General features: G+C 41.9%; 1 protein-coding gene across 1 annotated transcript in view; it reads right to left on the reverse strand.

Annotated features, from left to right (window-relative positions):
* The window catches only part of Cytip (cytohesin 1 interacting protein), a 67772-nt gene extending 50435 nt beyond the window's left edge, over positions 1-17337 (reverse strand). The window contains exons 1-2 of the mRNA XM_085681111.2: positions 17201-17337; positions 15629-15730 (exon numbers count right to left, since the gene is read on the reverse strand). The gene's annotated coding sequence lies outside the window, so the exon portion shown is untranslated. The remainder of the gene's footprint in view (positions 1-15628; positions 15731-17200) is intronic.
* Between the last annotated feature and the right edge of the window lie 203 nt (positions 17338-17540).

Genomic DNA, 17540 nt, shown 5'->3' on the forward strand with positions numbered 1-17540 from the left:
TGACTAAATTTAGTCATAGAGATCTGAATTCAGACAAGAAAACTGTGAAGAACACAATCCCTCAATGGCAGGGTACAGAGTAGTCAGGTTACCACGAAGCCTTCTGCTACCCATCGTTTTAATGTCTTGAGGAAAGAGGGTGTGAGCCCTCAGAATCTAGACAAGGACACGAGAGCAGGGACCTTAAGCAACCAGGTGAGTTGGCACTTCGCTGCAAGAGAAGCCTGCTCCACATTGGCAAGGACTGCCAAGGGTATTTACAGAACATCAGAAATTCCACAAAGTAAAGCAAGACATCTGGGGTAGGGGGAGGGCTGGAACTGATCCAGCGATCAAACATAAGAACTGAGCAATGTGGCTGAGCCCCTGACTCCATCTATCAAGTCCTAACAAGCAAAGGACCAAGAGGACAAAGCACAATATAGTCCATTCTCTTTCTGTAAATGGGGGGGGGGCACAGCAGAAATTACCTTAACCTGTCTCCGTGTGTTTGGCATCAAGAATATGCTAGAAGACAGTATCAAAACCCATCAGTTTTGGGGTCACGGTTTCTGCCACACTATCCTCCCTTTGATTCACTTATCTGCATGGATGTGGTGAGAAGAGCTGTTGTTCTGCACCATTTAGTCTCATGTCAAACATGGGAAATGGGCAGAGAAAGATTTTTATCTACAGCAGAGTGAAACACTTTTTTCCATAGTGATGCAAGAGTCCAGCAGTGGGGAAGAGAGATGGACCCCTCCCTGCATCATGTTTTATCTGTGCACAAAGTGCTGATAGCCTTCAAAGGAAGAGCTGGTCCCAAAATATTAGCTGTGTGTGTGGTAGAGGCCAAATAGCAGGCTATTATGAGTCGCATTACCCAAAACATTATGAAATACCCAAAGGTACTGAGGGGAAAATTATACACCATTTGAACCTGCAGCCTGAACTGAAAAACTATGGCAAGAAGCAAGGAGAGGCGGCTCTGAGCGCTGGACCCTTTGATATAAGAAAGATTCAGAAGAAGACACACAAAAAGCTTTTCTTCAAAAAAAATTATTGTAATTAGTAATTTTTCATAACACTAAACCTCAGCTCTCTTACTCAACTGTCAGATCTTTGTTGAGCATCCAAGGTGAGAAACAAACAGTGTAGGTCCCTGTTCTCATACACATACAACAGCAGTCTTCAGTTCTAAACATGACTATGGGAAGAAAGGTAAGGTTGGGTATTCCACAAGTTTCAAACACTCCTTTGCTGATGTATTGAATAACCAGTCATTGATGCTATTAACATACTTTGCGTTTGGATTTTTAAGTTATTAGTAGGGGCCAGCATCAGGAGGTGCTCGAACTTGCTGTAGAAGCTCAATGACCTAAGTTCTTAGTCTACTATGTTTTAAACACCCTTTATGAGATGGCATTTCGAGTTTTTTATTTAAAAACTTAATTTGAATAATTATATACCAAAGCAGCCACACATTTGTATTGCATTTGCTTTACATACTCTAGATACAAAAGAAAGATTAAGTTGATGATTTGTATTAGACTTAACCTCTTCTCAAAGAGAATCTGTGAAAAATTCCAATTCCGAAGAACTCCATCAAGGTAAGGCCGGTCCCTTGTTCCTGACTCTGAGAAAGTGATGCTGAGGATGGAAAAACTTTAGCTCTACCGTGCATGAGTCAGTTTAGAGAAACATCTCTACTGTGCCCCGCAGCAGGGCAAGAGAAGAAAAGAACTTTTTTCAAGGGCCCAAACAGAGAGGTCACTGTTTTCTTGACTTGAGGGTAAGAGTTGCCTCTGAAAAAGAAAGACAAGTCTAACAACGAAAAACAGTGACCAGGGTCAGTGAGGTAAGGGGAGTTGTCAAGAGGAGTAAACAGAGTGGAAGGGTCAGTAACAAGTGCAGCTTGGTGTTTGTGGACAAGCGACGTGTGTACGTGATAACATCTGAGCGCCTCACTGGGCATTGTGGATGTGGGTCCATATCTACCGCGGTAGATAATTTGGACTTGATCCTACTATAAGAATAAAAATTACGATTAGATTGTTTTTAATTTTGGCAGAAGTTAACTCATTTTGGGGGAACTGATTTGGTGGTTCATTTATAATGGGAAAGAGGGTTGAAGACAGTTTAACTTTTCCTATAGAATATTGAAAATGAGTGATAAACACTGGAATCAAAGCAATTGAGGGAGTGGAAGTAAGGGCACCTCCAAAAAAGCAAGCAATAGAAGTTTAGGACTTTGTGACTTTGGGGATTAAGAAGCAATAAGAGAGGGATTCAAGGGTTCTGACTCATCTCCAGGGACCTGGAGAATGATGTTGTCGTGACAGTGATGACCATGAGTCGGAATATTTTGCAGTAGTGTTCGACCCTAATTTCATTACCAGCATTGCAGTCGAATTCCAGAAAACAGTACTCAACCTTCAAGAGCTGGAAATTAAGCCACAAAGCCTTGTCACATTGGGGAATTTAATTTGCTTTCTCTCTTACTCTACCAAAGCCATTGGCAATGACAAAAAAGCACCGCAATCTTGGAGCTTTCCGAAAATAACCATTCTTAAAGACACAACTTGAACTCTAGAGAACTGAGAGTTCAACCATCCCTGTGGATCAGTTTCCATCAGGGAATCAGACCCAAATATTCAAAGGTTCCCATGATATTATGAAACTCACTTTTGAGTTGCTTGTTCTTCCTGGATATAGAAACTTCTAGTGACTACTATGAAGTCATCCACTACTGCTGAATATTATCAGTCGGGGAAAATGTGCAAACAAAGATGGGTGGGTAGCTGAAATTTGCCTTTAAGATCTGTTCAAAGGTAATGCTTCAGAAAATTTAAATAGCCGTAAGCTTGAGGAGGAAACTGCTCATACTCTGAATAAATATATGTCTGTGTGAAGAACTCATATACTGCATGGCAGATGACTCCTATAAGTAGCCAGGACACAGACTCCTGGCTGGAGTGGTGTGCACACAGTCAGAGAATGTGAAAATATGATACTGTCTTTGTTTATCTGCTAGATGTTTTTCAAATATAGTTAAACATGAGTACATTAAGCCCTTTTGAGTTTTATATCTGACTCCAAGTCCTCTTTATAGATACTTACTGATTGCAAGCCTTAACTCTACATAAACCAGACTAGAAACATGAAAACAGCCTATGGATCTTGCATGCTCAAATTAAAAGTCCTAAAAGGAAATACAGATGAGATTTTACACACACACACACACACACACACACACACACACACACACACACACCTGTGAAGTGGGGAGGCTTGCAGGAGTCAGGCAATATCATTTTAAGTAAAGAAATGCCAGGAATGAGCAAGTGTATCAATTTCCTGAAAGCAGAGGAAATTTGCCATAGGCTGGGAGATCCAACGGGACAGAGGATGAAAGACTTCGCAGAGACAACAGGACAGGATAAGAAAGACAAAGTCACAAGACTGGTGAGTTCGGAATCGCGGTTGTGACTGTGCCCTTCCATGCACTTGTGTATGCCTCTCATTCCCAACTGACCCTGCAAGGGTTGGCCAGAAGATGTATTCTTTAACATGAAGCCTCAACTGGTATTTATCAACAGTACATTTTCAATTAATGCCCAGGAAATATATCTGCTGAGTCAAATTTAAGATGAGGGAACTTTCTTCACTGAGCTGACCTAACACAGATGTGAGGTGTGTGGCTCTTACAAAACAACCCCGTACAGTGTATTGGGTCTCACTCAGGACAGTTGGTGGGGCTTGCCAGGAAACGCACATGTAGTGATGCATTTATCTCTAGGTTTCCTTTTGCTTGGTTGGGGGTGGGAAAATATGGTGGTGGTTTAAGCTTCTAAAGAACATGCACCTTCGGAATCTCAGTCAGTGAGGAAATCCAGTATTCTTAACGTGCACAAGTCTCCATGTTTGAAAACCATCCTATTAGTAGGAACAGAAAACTCAGTAGAAAAGAAGAGCACCAAATGTGAATGGTAGCTAGTGTCTACATTAAAGTTCATCTTGCTTGTCATAGGTGCCTCTCGGTAAAGTATGAAGAACTGCTACCACTATTGACCTTCTCACATAGAGACTAGCTGTACATTCTTTAGAAGCTCAAACTACCGCCATATTTTCCCTCCCCCAACCAAGCAAAAGGAAACCTAGAGATAAGACATAGCTACTTGTGCCTTTCCTGGCAAGCCCCACCAACTGTCCTGAGTGAGACCCACTACATTATAAAGGGTTTTTCGTAAGAGCTGCACACCTCGCATCTGTGTTAGGTCAGCTCAGTGAAGAAAGTTGCCTCCTCTTAAATTTGATTCAATGGATGTATTTCCTGGACATGAACTGAATTTGTACTGTTGATAAAACTGAGAAATAAAAGTCTAGAGCACAGAGAGATGAGCCTGAAATGAAAGTATAGTTGACTATAACACATATTTCAAAGACGGCGTCCTCCTTAAACCCATCCCACATGGCATTGTTACATTATAGGTTTGGAGACATTCTCTCTACTGACGTCTGTCTAAGCCTACGTAAATGAAGAATTATGACATTCACAAGCTAGCTATAAAAGGTTCTTCTCAGTTCTTCTCGGATCTTTGAAAGCCAATCATTGTGTTCTGAGGAAGTCAGGCTACTTCATAGAAAGACTGCGTTTAGATTCCAGCTATCCCAGTTGAGACCAAGATCAAACATGGCATATGTGGTCCAACCCCAGCCTTTAGCCTCTGAACCACCCTAACTAACCCTAAGTGGGGTGAAGACAACATATGTTCACTGAGCCCTGCCCAAACTGCAGACCTGTGGACAAGATGAAGGCTGTTGATCATTAACGCCATCAAGCCTTGAGTTCATTGCTGCTTAGTATCTAACCAGAACTTAGACATCAAAGAGTTGATTGTCAATTCAAGGAGATAAGTATGTATGCAAATGGCCACAGGATGGTAAGAAATAACGTAAGCATCTTGAGATAACTCCAAGCAGAAGGTAAATGTGTGGAGTGGTCACTGGGACACACAGAAAGTGTACAGCGAGATAGAGGAAAGGACTAATTAATGCTACAAACTCCCTGTAAGTTCCCTATAAGGGCAGCATGCAGCAGAGATATTAGCAGTAGCTTCGCCTTATTACTGTATGTGTCCATGCTCATGGCTATATAAAAATAATAACTTTGCTAGGTATTGCTTAAATTCAATTATTAGAGAAATGTGTGATACAGTAGCATTTAGTAAATGTTAATTTAAAATACCCAAGGAACTCAGAGGTATTGAATGATGTGGACAGAAATAGGCTTGCGTCAGGAATAAAGGCATCCTTTTTCTCAAATATCAAATGTCAACATTATACTTGGGAGTTCTCACAGAGATAAATTAAGGTTTTGAAAACAATATGATAACTTCTGCATTTTCCAAATGCCCAGAGACCACTAAGATCTGTACGGTGATACACCCCTTCCCACTTCCCCTGCTTGCTTCCCTTTCTTCGTTGTTTTCATTGGGTGTGACAAGCTGTCTGCGCATTACAGATGACTGATCAACCACAGGCCCAGGTTCCTGATTATGATAGCTTTCCACCTAACACATATCTTACCCCAAGTTTTAAGAAACTCAGTATCGTCTCGAGTATGTCGAAAGAGCCTCCATTTTCTCATTTGCTTTCCCAGTCAAATTCTATAGGGGAGGGAATGCCAGTTAAAAGATGCAGGGAGTACAATCATCTATCTTCTTACCCAAAAATGTCTTCTGTTTCTTAAAAGTTTGTTTAAAAAAAAACACACACTCTGTCTAGAAGTATGAAATGTTGGAGTTTCAGGGAGAGAAAAACAGTGCAGTTGCTCAGGACATTCCCTGTTACGAGAGTGAAACCATGGCAACTGCATCACTTTAGGCCAGTTGAATTTCAGGATTTCAGGACAGTAGCATCATCACACCGTTTGTAAACGCACATGAGTAAAGGGCAGTTTCTCTATAACTCGGGTTTCTCCTGGTCTTTCCTGTTGGTTAACCTACCCACGTAGCTTAGAAACACACGAAATATTTTGGTCCTTTCAGAGTGGCTCGGCTTGACTTGGCGTGTTGAAAACCAAGTGTTTCACCTCATGTAAATTTTGAGCATTTCAGGAAAAAAAATACATCTGTGTTTCTTTCCTTAGCTGATACCAATTTCTCAGCTGTAAAAGAAAGCTCTCTCATCACCATGAATGTTTTCAATGTGGAAGCTTTCTAAAAAAAATAGAGGATTTGTGTGCCATGCGGTCAAGGATTCGCACTCTGTGTTTCATTAACTTCGCCACTGCAGTCCCCTTTGGTATAAAATGGATATGAAATCAATGAAGAGACTGACGAATAACGAAATCTCCCTGGCCCATCTCTGTGTGGCGAATATAAACGAATGTGTATGGGAATTATATCAACTATGAGAGGACCATGTAAATTACACACTCGACACTCTCAATGACACAGAGGAATGATTGCATAGGGCCATGAAGAGCCCTTAATTAGCCCTATATGAAGTCATTGAAGGGGGAAAATCACCTACAAGTATTCCCTGATACTTGGAATGCAGTTAATTTCACCAGTAGATAAATTGTTCAAAGAATTTGTATGATTCACTGTCAGCCCTGGTCTTCCTGATCATTTTTTTTTCTCATTTTAGAAAAGGAAACCATGTCAGACAACAGAGAGCCAACTACTTCGATATCTTTGAAGTACCCTTTAATCACAAGTCTTTAGTACAAGGGTTGCTTCAGCAGGAAGGCCACTGGGGATGGCACCACTTCAGCAAACGGAGAAATGAAGCCTCAGTGGCCTACACTGTGGTTAAACACCCCTATGTTCATAGCATCCCAGATCACCAGGGTTTCCCAGCTGACTCTTCACTTCTATGATGAGAGACAACAGAATTCCTGCTCTAACTGCATCTTATCCTGCAAGCTTTCTGAGGCAGGGGGATGGAAATTGCTGCACATTGTCAGCAAGATAAAGGAAATTTGAGGTGCTCATTTGTCTGTTGCTTGCCAAAGCCTGGCCTGGTTGCTTTAGAGGATATCATGTCTGTGGTCGTAGTGTTTATGGAGTCCCAGCACATCTTATGGGGAAGGGCCTAAAACCAGAATGCCTCTCAGCATTAGGCCCTTCTCCTTCAGGTTCTACATCACTGCTCCAAGGAATGTCCCCTAACCACTCTTTCCAAAGTCCCCCCCCCCCCGCAGTGTCCTTTTTATATACTATGTTCTATCACAGCCGAAAGTTCTCCTGCCATACAAGGCTAGCCCTCTGGTCTTACATTCTTTGAGGGTCAAAAACCCCTTTCCTGGTGTTTACCTCTGGTTTTCTTGAGCCTCTAATGCCTAAACAGAGTGCCCAGCAATGGTTGCTTGTTCTCCTCAGCCCTCTCACCCTCTGGCTCTCAGCTAAATGAATTTATGATGTTCGAGCTAGAGGCAACAGAGGAAGCATATAGATCAGAAGTTAACGACAGCATGGGCTCCCAGAAGGGAAAAGACAGGGCTTATGCAATATGGTAAAAGCATACCTGAGGTGGAAACAGCTTCCGGCTTGTAAACACACTTAATGACTCCGGAAACACCTGAGTCTACCTGATTATATTCCAGTTTTAATTAGCGTTTTGTAATTCTGATCGCACCTCTGGTATTTACAAAACTGCCACCAAAATTCCAGCACTGATACCAGTAGGAATATGCCCTGATGACCACCCTGAGCGATGTGGTGTTTCCAGAAATAAGAAGAACACCATTTGCATTTGAAAAACTGGCATTTGCGCTAGTTTTTTTGGTGGCAGCCAAAACTGCCTTCAGAGAGAAGGTGGAGGTGAGAGAAGGGAGAAGACGAGAGTGGAGGAGTGTGAATCCCTATGCATCATCTCTTTGGCTCAGTGCAGCAAAGCAGAGCAATTTTGTGTGTGCCACGATGATTAATGCCCTGGGACTCAGCGACAGCTTGTTTGCAAGATCCGAGAACCAACTTCTCATCCTGGGTGGGGAACCCAATGCGGATAGGCTCCTGAGACTGAGTGGAAAGAAAACGTTCTCTAAACAATAATTCAGTGATGGCCCAATGGAAAATAGTACTTAAACACTTCGTTAATGTGCAAGATTATTAGGTGTACACAATTGTTTGTGTTTTAATTTTTTAAAAAATGCATCAATAGCTTCTAAGAGGAAATGAAAGGAAACAACATTCTTTGCCATGTGACCAACAAAAACATTCACTTAGTGTTGGACTTTGTGCTTTGAGCACGTGCAGTCAGGTTCATATAAATGAGCGGGATTGAGTCTCAGAGTAATTTGAAAAAAGAGGTGGAATACGAAGTAGAAACTGGAGTATATTAACCATGAACGTGTTCTAATAAGAGCATATTCCTATACGAAGTTTCAGAAAGTCCAACTGAAAATAAAGCTGAACACTCCCAAACATCTAGAGCATAGAGGCAAAACAATAGCAAATGGACAAATCGCGTTAGCTGTTGCTGCTTGCCTCTGCCCCTAATTTATAATTTAGCATCAATGAGAAAGCCTGTCAATAGTGAAAACAGAGAGAACTTGCTAGACTGTACCCCAAGACTCATCCCTCTGAAAATATCTAATCAAGAATGTTTAAGAGACAAAGTGGAAATATAATAATGATCTATTTAAAAAAGAGCTTCTCTGAGAACTGACTCATTTGAGAAGCACTGTCTTTTCTCAACATGCTGCAACACAGAAGCACTGGCCTTCCTGCCATCGGGCTCCACGCGGCCCTGCATTGGACCAGCTAGCCAATAGGATTAACTGTTCTGAGGTGCGTATTTAATCTAAACACCCGTCCAACTCTACCCTGGGTTCAGCTGTGTGATCAGCTGCGGCACCTCCCACGCCGCCCGAGGAGCTGACCTCCCTTCTCTATCTGAATCTCTAGTCGGTTTCCTCTCCGCCTCCTTATCTTAAATAAGCCCTGCCTCTCAGGGTTATCTCTGTGTTTACTAGAAACAGTTCACGGCGTACACGAGGCCACGCCCCCATTCTGTCTAACTTGCCAGCTTCCATGTTGGGTTTCTTCTGATTCTCCCAACCTACTTTAAAAGCCAACTCAAGATACGAACACAGAAGTTTTCTAAGAAAACAGAATCCCAGGGACTGCTGTGTTTCTGAGTAATAGTCATTTGTAGAGTTGCGTCACCCAGGACAGTTAAATGTGATGGACGGTTCTCCGTAAAACTGAAAGTATAATATGTTCACTGTCCAGGTCCAGGTTTCCAGGAAGGAATGGACTCTTTGCACCTACAGCGCTGCTCCCCAGTTGGCTCAGGATGAAATCAGGCAGAGCCAGGTGTAGTGGTGGTCATCTTTTACCTCAGCACTCAGGGGGCAGAGACAGATGGATCTCAGCGTGGTCTATACACCGAGACCCTGTCTCTAATAAACATAAAATAGAGGCAGAAGGTAGAAGATCAGCTATGCCTATGATTTTATAGACAACCTCTGATCAGGGAGTAGAGTCATATGACATCATTCTGTCCCGTATAAATGATGAAGTCCACTGTGTCTGGCTAAATGTGACTATAGTGGTATGACTAATATAAAATAAGTTTTAGTATATTTTACTTTATAAGTCAGAATAAGATTACAACAAAACTGAATGAAAAGTTCAGAGTCCCATGTGTCCAGTCACCCCAGGCTCATGGCCTCGACCGTTTCCAACATCCTGCATCACGGTGGTGTAGAAGTAACAGCATCATCACCCAAATCCATAGTTCACATTACCGTTCACTCCTGCTGCTTTATATTCTACGCATTTGACAAATGTATAGTCATGAGCCATCAACACTGCAGCACTGTACAAAATGGTTTCTCTACCCTAAATTCCTCTGTATTCAGATCCACTGATTTCTGTTCCCTGCTAAACTTCTGACCTTTACTGTGCCCTCCTGCTGTCTCCACCACAATGTCATATTGCTCCGATTGTGTGTGTGTGTGTGTGTGTGTGTGTGAAACCTTTTCAAACTGCCTTGTTTTATCTAGCAACATGCCTCTAAGTCTCCTCAATGTTTTTCACACCCCAATAAACAAGAGACGTGACTTTTAGCTCTAACTAATATTCCACAGCCTGTGTCCATCACCATTTGTTTAGCCATTTGCTTGCTGCAGGATGCTGTAGTTTCTTCTGTGTCTTGGGAATTCTGCGCAAAATTACTCTAAATATATGCACGTGTGCATGCATGGGGCAGAGCATAGTTATCAACTTATTTGAAAAACACCAAGCAATCCTATTGCTGGATTTTATGCTAAGACCGTATCTAGCTCTGCAAGAAGCTGCCAGTCTCTCTTCCAAAGTGACTGTGCCATTCTGCAGGGCCACCAGCAATCAATGAAGGCTTTTGTTGTTCTAGCTCACTGTCTGAGCATGGGTCAACGACTGAGGATTCTACCACAGTGGCAGGGTGTACTGTTATCTCCGTGTTTTAACTGCAGTGTGATATTGATTACTGCCCATTCATCTCCCATTGGGGAACACGTTTTCAATCCTCTTGGACACCAAGTTTTAATCTTACTGTTGAGTCCTATGGGTTCTTGGAATAGATTTAAACTTGTAATGTTTCAGTCCGCCTGGTTCTGTTTCTACATACTGAGAGTGCAGACGAGCAGAGCCATGTCTTTCTGCATTGTCCTTCTCTCGACAGGGCTCTATACAGGTCTGAAAGCTTCAATTTTACATCAGTCAATACCCCCAAGTTCATAAATGTAATGGGTGATTGAGAATATATTTTCCTATTGACAGAGTTGGCAGTTATAGATGTCCAGTATCAGGATTAAAAGGAGGGACAACTGATAACACCTGGAGTAAGGCACCTTCTACAAAGCTTACCAAAGGATAGGTGTTCTCAACTTCCATGCCATAGTGTGACAACCCCTCCCCCTTTATTAGTCGAATCTAAGAGAAGACTAGGGAGGGGGAAGAACAAGGCAGCCTGAGTGGGGAGAAAAAGGAAGTATTACAAAAGTTTTTCCATCTACTCCAGAGGTCATGCCTCTCATCACTGAGTCAAGTACATGGGGCAACAAGAGAAGCATTCTTAAACCTGTAGAAAAGAAGAGTCAGCACTAGCTTTCACATCTGAACCTAAAATATCCTAAACAATCCTCCTGCCCATGTCTGAAAGAAAGAAAAAGATTTGGAAAAGAGAGAAGGTTCAGTCCTAGGCTACCCGCGTGCATGTGTCCTTGAGCCAAGCAACTTGGGGAAATAGCTAAGCTTGTGATACCCTGAGAAATTTCACCAAGGAGAGCTGATTGCTCACAAGGGACTCCAACAAGAGGATGACAAAGAATGATAACAAGAATGAAATCTTACTGGAGCCAGATCTGCAAACCATATACAAAGGATGCATCTGAGAACGTCTCAAGTAGGTGCTTTCTACACAGAGGGCCCCGGGCCGGGGGGGCGGGGGGGGGACGACAGGACATACTTTCTGAAGGACAGACTATAACTACACTATTAGATAAGAGGGACAAATAATTACCCTGTCATCCTTGGTCCAGTCACCTCACACTGTAGAAACCCAAGAGACGGGAAATTGCATCCCAGAAGGAGTAGATACCCAGAAGCCTCTGTTTGATTGGCAATACTGGAGGAAATACCTTTAAATTTAACTGAGATTGAAATTTTCATAATACTTAATTGTGTTGTTTTTGTGTTTTATAAAAAAAACTCAAGTATCTGCCAAAGGAAAAGAGAAATCTGGAAAAGTTTAAGTAATTGAAAAAGGAAATATTTGTTCCAATACCTAAGCTCCTGACAGGTTGACTATTCAGTTACCTCTTCAATAAAAGTAGAAACAACATGAAATAGCCATCTCTTCCACTGAAGAGATCACAAGTGAAAACTGAATTAGTCCCTTAGCTATTAACTTTGCATTTACAATAAGGTGAAGTAAAAATTTTGAATCAAAGAACAACCTGAGCAGGATTGACAGTGGGGCTCAGAATAGCACATTTGCAGTGTGCTATAGGATTAGAAACAGATTATGGAAAAGGAAAGCCATAGACTCAAACTTTGACTCTAATTTGAGGTAGAGTAGAATAATTTATCCATCCATACATACATACATACATACATATATATTCATATCAATACAATAATGTGATTCCCATAACAGAAAGACCCTAGCAAACCCGAATGATATCTAACGCTGTGGTAGGCTTCTAATTTGCTGGGCAGGATGTGACATGAAGAAATTTGCTAGCTAGGAACTTTGCAACTTTGTATCTACTAGGTAAGGGGTCTGGTTAGATAGGCAGGGAGCAGACAAATGGAATGGCTTGAAGCTACTGAGAGAGCATTATTATAAGCTCAGAACATAGAATGATGTAATTGACATAGCCCTGTTCTTTCTTACTAAAGAAGTAACTGAGGCAAGAAGAAATGGTACCACTGTAAATTATACAGAGACAAATCTAGATAGAATTTCTATTTTACTGTCTCTTCATTATATTTGAAGGTTCTCTGGAAATAATTTGAAACAAATTAATGTCGCGTTAAATTTTTTATGTAGAAATGCTGAAATGTTTTCCAGCTGTTTGGTATTTCATTTCAAATTCATGAGGAACCAGCAACAGCAATTCCTTCTGGTGGGGTTTCTAACACAGTGGAACCCAGCAGATGACAGAAATTCAAAAACGGTGGCTACTTTTGTCAGCCCTTTTGTCTGAAATACCTTCAGTGATTGTGAAAATGAGAATGTACTAATAACAGCTAGAAATAGAAAAGCACTGGTAATGTGCTAAGAACTGTATACTTGCCGGGAGGTGGAGACACATGCCTTTAGTTCCTGCTCTCAGGAGACAGAAACAGGTGGATGTCTGTGAGTTCGAGGTCATCCTGATCTACAATAACTAGTTTCGGGACGGGGTCCAAAGCTACACAGAGAAATCCTATCTCAAAAAAAACCAAAAGAAAAAGAAATGAAGGAAGAAAGGAAGAAAAGAAGGAAGAAAACTATATACTTAAGTTAAAAATTTTGTTTGTGGAAACTAAAAAAATTAATATTTCAAACAAAATTTCTCATGCAAGAACTGTTCTGTCAGTGGAAAAATGTAAATAAGAATTTAATACTCCATGCTAGAGTAGATGGCAACTGAAGGAGAAAACTGAAGTCTGGATGAGGAGAAGTTGGGACAATGTGGCACTGCACCCCACCGACCACCAAGTTCTGTATGTGTAAGTTTGTTGAAAATGGCCAGATTGTATGAGCTCCCCCAATTCTATTTTTGTCTTTAAGAAAAGCACCTGAGACATCAGTGCTGTTTGTTTTACTCTAGGAGCTGCGATTCCAAGAGTAACGTGGGATCAACCGCACAGGAGCCGGCCACACACACTGAGCACAGCATTGCCAGCTTCTTTAACTTGATCCCAGGACTCTTCCTTTATCTTACCATATTTCTCTTCACGCATCATCTCCACACATGGTGAGTGGTAGACATGAACAAATCACAGAATTGGAAGTTCTTCACTTTGTTCTCTTTTAGTGGCTCTCACAATGATCCTCCCAAGGAAAATCAATTGAACTATTGACGGAAATACCATTGCCAGATCAATTATAATTGCAGCTACTGGTGCCATCTTGGTTGCTCACTATTATTCTTAGGGGGAAAAGCATGTGCTGGTGAGGAAATGTGTCTCCTATTTAGATCATGGCTTTCAGTGGTGTAGATCTAACCCAGGACCTCAAATATGCTAGGGCAGCATACTAGCCCTGAGCTATAGCCCCAGGACTATCCTCATCCACTGTCCAGAATAGGATCTACTCACAAACACTGGCTTTTGGCCCTCACAGCCTAAGATCTAGTCCCCTAGTTGTGGATACCCTATCTGTGCTATTTTCCTGCCACACAGGGCACACCTGACATTTCTCTTCTAACATTTGCTAACTGTTTTTATTATATGGTGGCTAGAGAATCTGCATAATTTTCTGTCAAAGCAGCACTGTCTAGCTGAGAGTGTGGTGGTTCATTCCCAGCACCCTGGCAGTAGAAGGGTAATGAACAGGAATGAAAGGCCAGCCTGGAATAGAATGAGAACCTATCTTTAGAGGAAAGAAATAAGAAAAGATATGAGAGTAACCTGGAGAGGTAGTTCGGTGTGTAAAGTACACAGTGACACATTGTGCAAATATGAGGACCTGAGTTCTGATCCCGGTGCCTCCATGAAAGCTCGGCATGGCAATGCAGGCTTGTAGCCCGTGTGCCTGGTGAAAAAGACTGGTAGATCCATAGGGATCATTGGCCAAGCGGTCTAATTCAAAATGGAAAGTTCAAGGTCCAGTGAGAGATCCTGTGTTAAAAATAATCAAGTAGAGAAGTGATCAAGAAAGACATCTTCACATCAACCTCTGACCTCCACATGTTTCTATATATGTCAGCACATTCAGACACATACACGTGCACATGTACACACACACACACACACACACACACGCACACACACGCACGTTGAAATGAAAAAGAGGCATGCTTTTCAATGCCTGTATTCATTACAAAATAAAGATTCTTAGAGGCATACATTCTCCACCACAGACTTGCAGACTCAAAACTGCCAGGGCTGAGATGCAGGGCCACCACTAACTTAAATGTTTCCCAGGGGGCTACATGTATCAGTCTGAGATCCACTGTGCTGTGCCTTTCTTGTAAGACAGGAAAGAGTCCTTAACCAAGGCTCTCTGGACACAGTGGCCTGACCCCTGGTGGTCTAACCCTAAATGTAACTCAGACACAACAGGGCTTAAGGGAACCCTGTGTCTGGCTTAAAGTAAACCTTTTTTGCTGGTAACTTGACTGTCGGTTGTTCCTGGCTGAGCTCTGAGCATCTCAGTCAGGCCTGTCTCACAGAGAGCATCTAAAAGCAAGGAATTTGCTGGCTTGTACTTGTAGCAGCCACAAAAAGCGATAGCCTGTCAATTAAAATGTTTAATTGACTGTTCTCTGCAGTTGATACGGGGTGGAAAGGACCAGAAAAGCTGATGTCCACACACACACATGCATGTACACACACACATGCATGTACACACACACATCCATATATACACGTACACATGTGCACACAGAGTATATTCTCACTAGTTGAAGTGGCCTATTTAAATCATCAGAATACCATGTTTGAGTTCTGGTGTGTAGTCAGTTTCTGCTTGACTTCTAATCAGCTCTTTAGAACTGACTCTTGTTGCTGCCCTTCTGGCAGTGATGACACAATCCCATATTCATTAAACCTTTCTGACTGTGATAAAAAATATTATCTACATGTCATAAGCTCAACACTTCCCCTGACACAAGATATACCCACCAACAAATCCACTGGCCATATGTTATTTTATATATACATATGTGTATATACATTCATATATATATATATATATATATATATATATATATATATATAAACAGATCTTCAAGCAAAGCATGGAAATCCAAAATATTTAGAAAAGAAACCCCAAAGAGCGAGTCACCTTACTAAGCACACAAATGAAAAAATCGCAGCAATAACTTATTTATCATAATACACAATACTTCATTAAAATGTGTTCAATTTCTCCTCTCCCTCAAATCAACTAGAGTAATGCGTGCTGAGACGCAATCCCCGTTTTTCCCACTCAAACTTACCATAAGACTGTAGTAGGCAAACGTCAATGAGCTCACCTCCTGCTCTCAAAGCCAGAACCAATGAGGTCTAGGTCAACTCCATCCATGGGAATTCACAGCCCCCTGCAATGCCACGAGACACTTACAGAGAGAAAAGGCAAGAGTCTGGCCCTAGCTCCTTCTACCCACCTCATTTTCCCTCAAGGATAGCCCATCTATTCTTTCACAGGGGGGACTAGCATCATAAATAGACAGAAAATAAATAAACAAAAAAGTCAATGCTGCCTATGCGAGTCCGCAGTCCTGTCCAAATAGGGAATTTGCTCACTGATGAATCAAGGGGGAGAGAAAGCATTTCCTATCTGAGGTGCCTCCCAAGCAGATGTTTTTCTCGTGGCTTTTTTTCATGTGGACAGGGAGCTTTTAGAACGCCAGAGCTGCTTATTACCCTCTATGTACAAATTTTACTTTATGTGTTTCTGTTTTTCAGGTATAGAATGAATGTGTCCCAGTTAGAAGGAAGTTTGTGTTTATATATTTTTTTTAATCTAAAGACCTGCTTCTAGTTAACTTTGTAGCATTCAGTTAAAGCCAGACAGACTTACCTGAGTTTTTCCTTGAAGCAGAGCAAGCATCATTTTTTTTTTTTTGGTGGTCTGTCGCTTTAACAGAATACCATGTTGGTTTTTGCCCACATGACATTCATTTCCAGTCCTTAGAAACAGTTTCGAGAGAGCAAATGCGCCACATGGACAGCAGTTATGGTATAAATATGTATTATGGAAAATTTCCACCCACACAGAGAACCTCACGGTCTGCGTTAGAAAACAAGTGCCTTCAATGCAGAAAATAGGCGTTGTTGCTGCCTTTAAAGCAAGCTCTTCCACAGGGAGCCGTTCTATTTATCTGCAGCCAGCAACTGCACTGCTTTGAAAGCTTTACTGTGTGTCATTAGCTGAAACTTAATCTGTCACAACCTCTGGGTTCAAAACCTCTTTTGTTTGAAATTACTCCGATGGGCATCCATTCTCCGTAGAAACCATAGCTTTGCCCACCAAAGGACATGTCACCTTTGTAATCGTCACCTTCCTAAACCTAAGACAGTGTGTTTTCAGGTGGTGGCAAACAGGTAAGGAACCACGACCACCTTAGCCGACCATATGCAGACTTACACACTGCTGTTTGCAGTCATGAAACATGAAGAGTGAAAACTGTAGGGAAAGAAATTATAATAGATAGAAGTCTTGCCATATAAAAGAGATCTAGCTTTTAAGTACTTTATAACAGAACTAAGATCCAGACATTCGTCAGGGCATATGTGTAATCCACTTAAAACCCACAGAGGCAACTTTGGCGTATACTGTCTCTACACCTCTGTTGTTTGTCCGGCTGGACTGAGCTTGATGCTGCCTCATGGAAGAGTGTGCATTCCATAGCTTCTCCCACGGCCTACCAGGCTCCTGCACCCCTCTTGACACCGATCTCTCTAATAAACGTCAATAAAAACCCCTTATTTCCACTTCTCCAGGCTTTCCCCTGAGTCCTTAAAGAATCTGTGAAAAGTTTACTCCGTTCCCACCCTGTCGAACCTACCTGTGCCGGGAGCAGTCTACAGGAGGCAGGAAAGACTGGATTAATGGGAGAGCCCAGCCTTGTGTAGAGGGAGGGCACAATCCTGGCAGCTGGAGGATGGAAACGGGAGGAATTCGTGTACCTTGGCAAGTATGGTCCGGTGCCAACCAAAACATTCTTTTTTTTTTCCAAGAAGTTCAAAGCACTTTGTAAACATTAACCCGTGAGGCTAAGTAGTCATGAAGTAACTGTTACTTGAAAACGCCCTTAAGATAGCAACTGCAAGCCAACTCGTTAAAAGGGCCACACTGTTGCTTCCTTATTTCTCAATATTTACTGAGCCCCTACTGTGTGCAGGGCA

Source organism: Myodes glareolus, chromosome 21 (genome assembly GCF_982192425.1).
Source record: "Myodes glareolus chromosome 21, mMyoGla1.1, whole genome shotgun sequence".
In the NCBI taxonomy this organism is placed as follows: Eukaryota; Metazoa; Chordata; class Mammalia; order Rodentia; family Cricetidae; genus Myodes; species Myodes glareolus.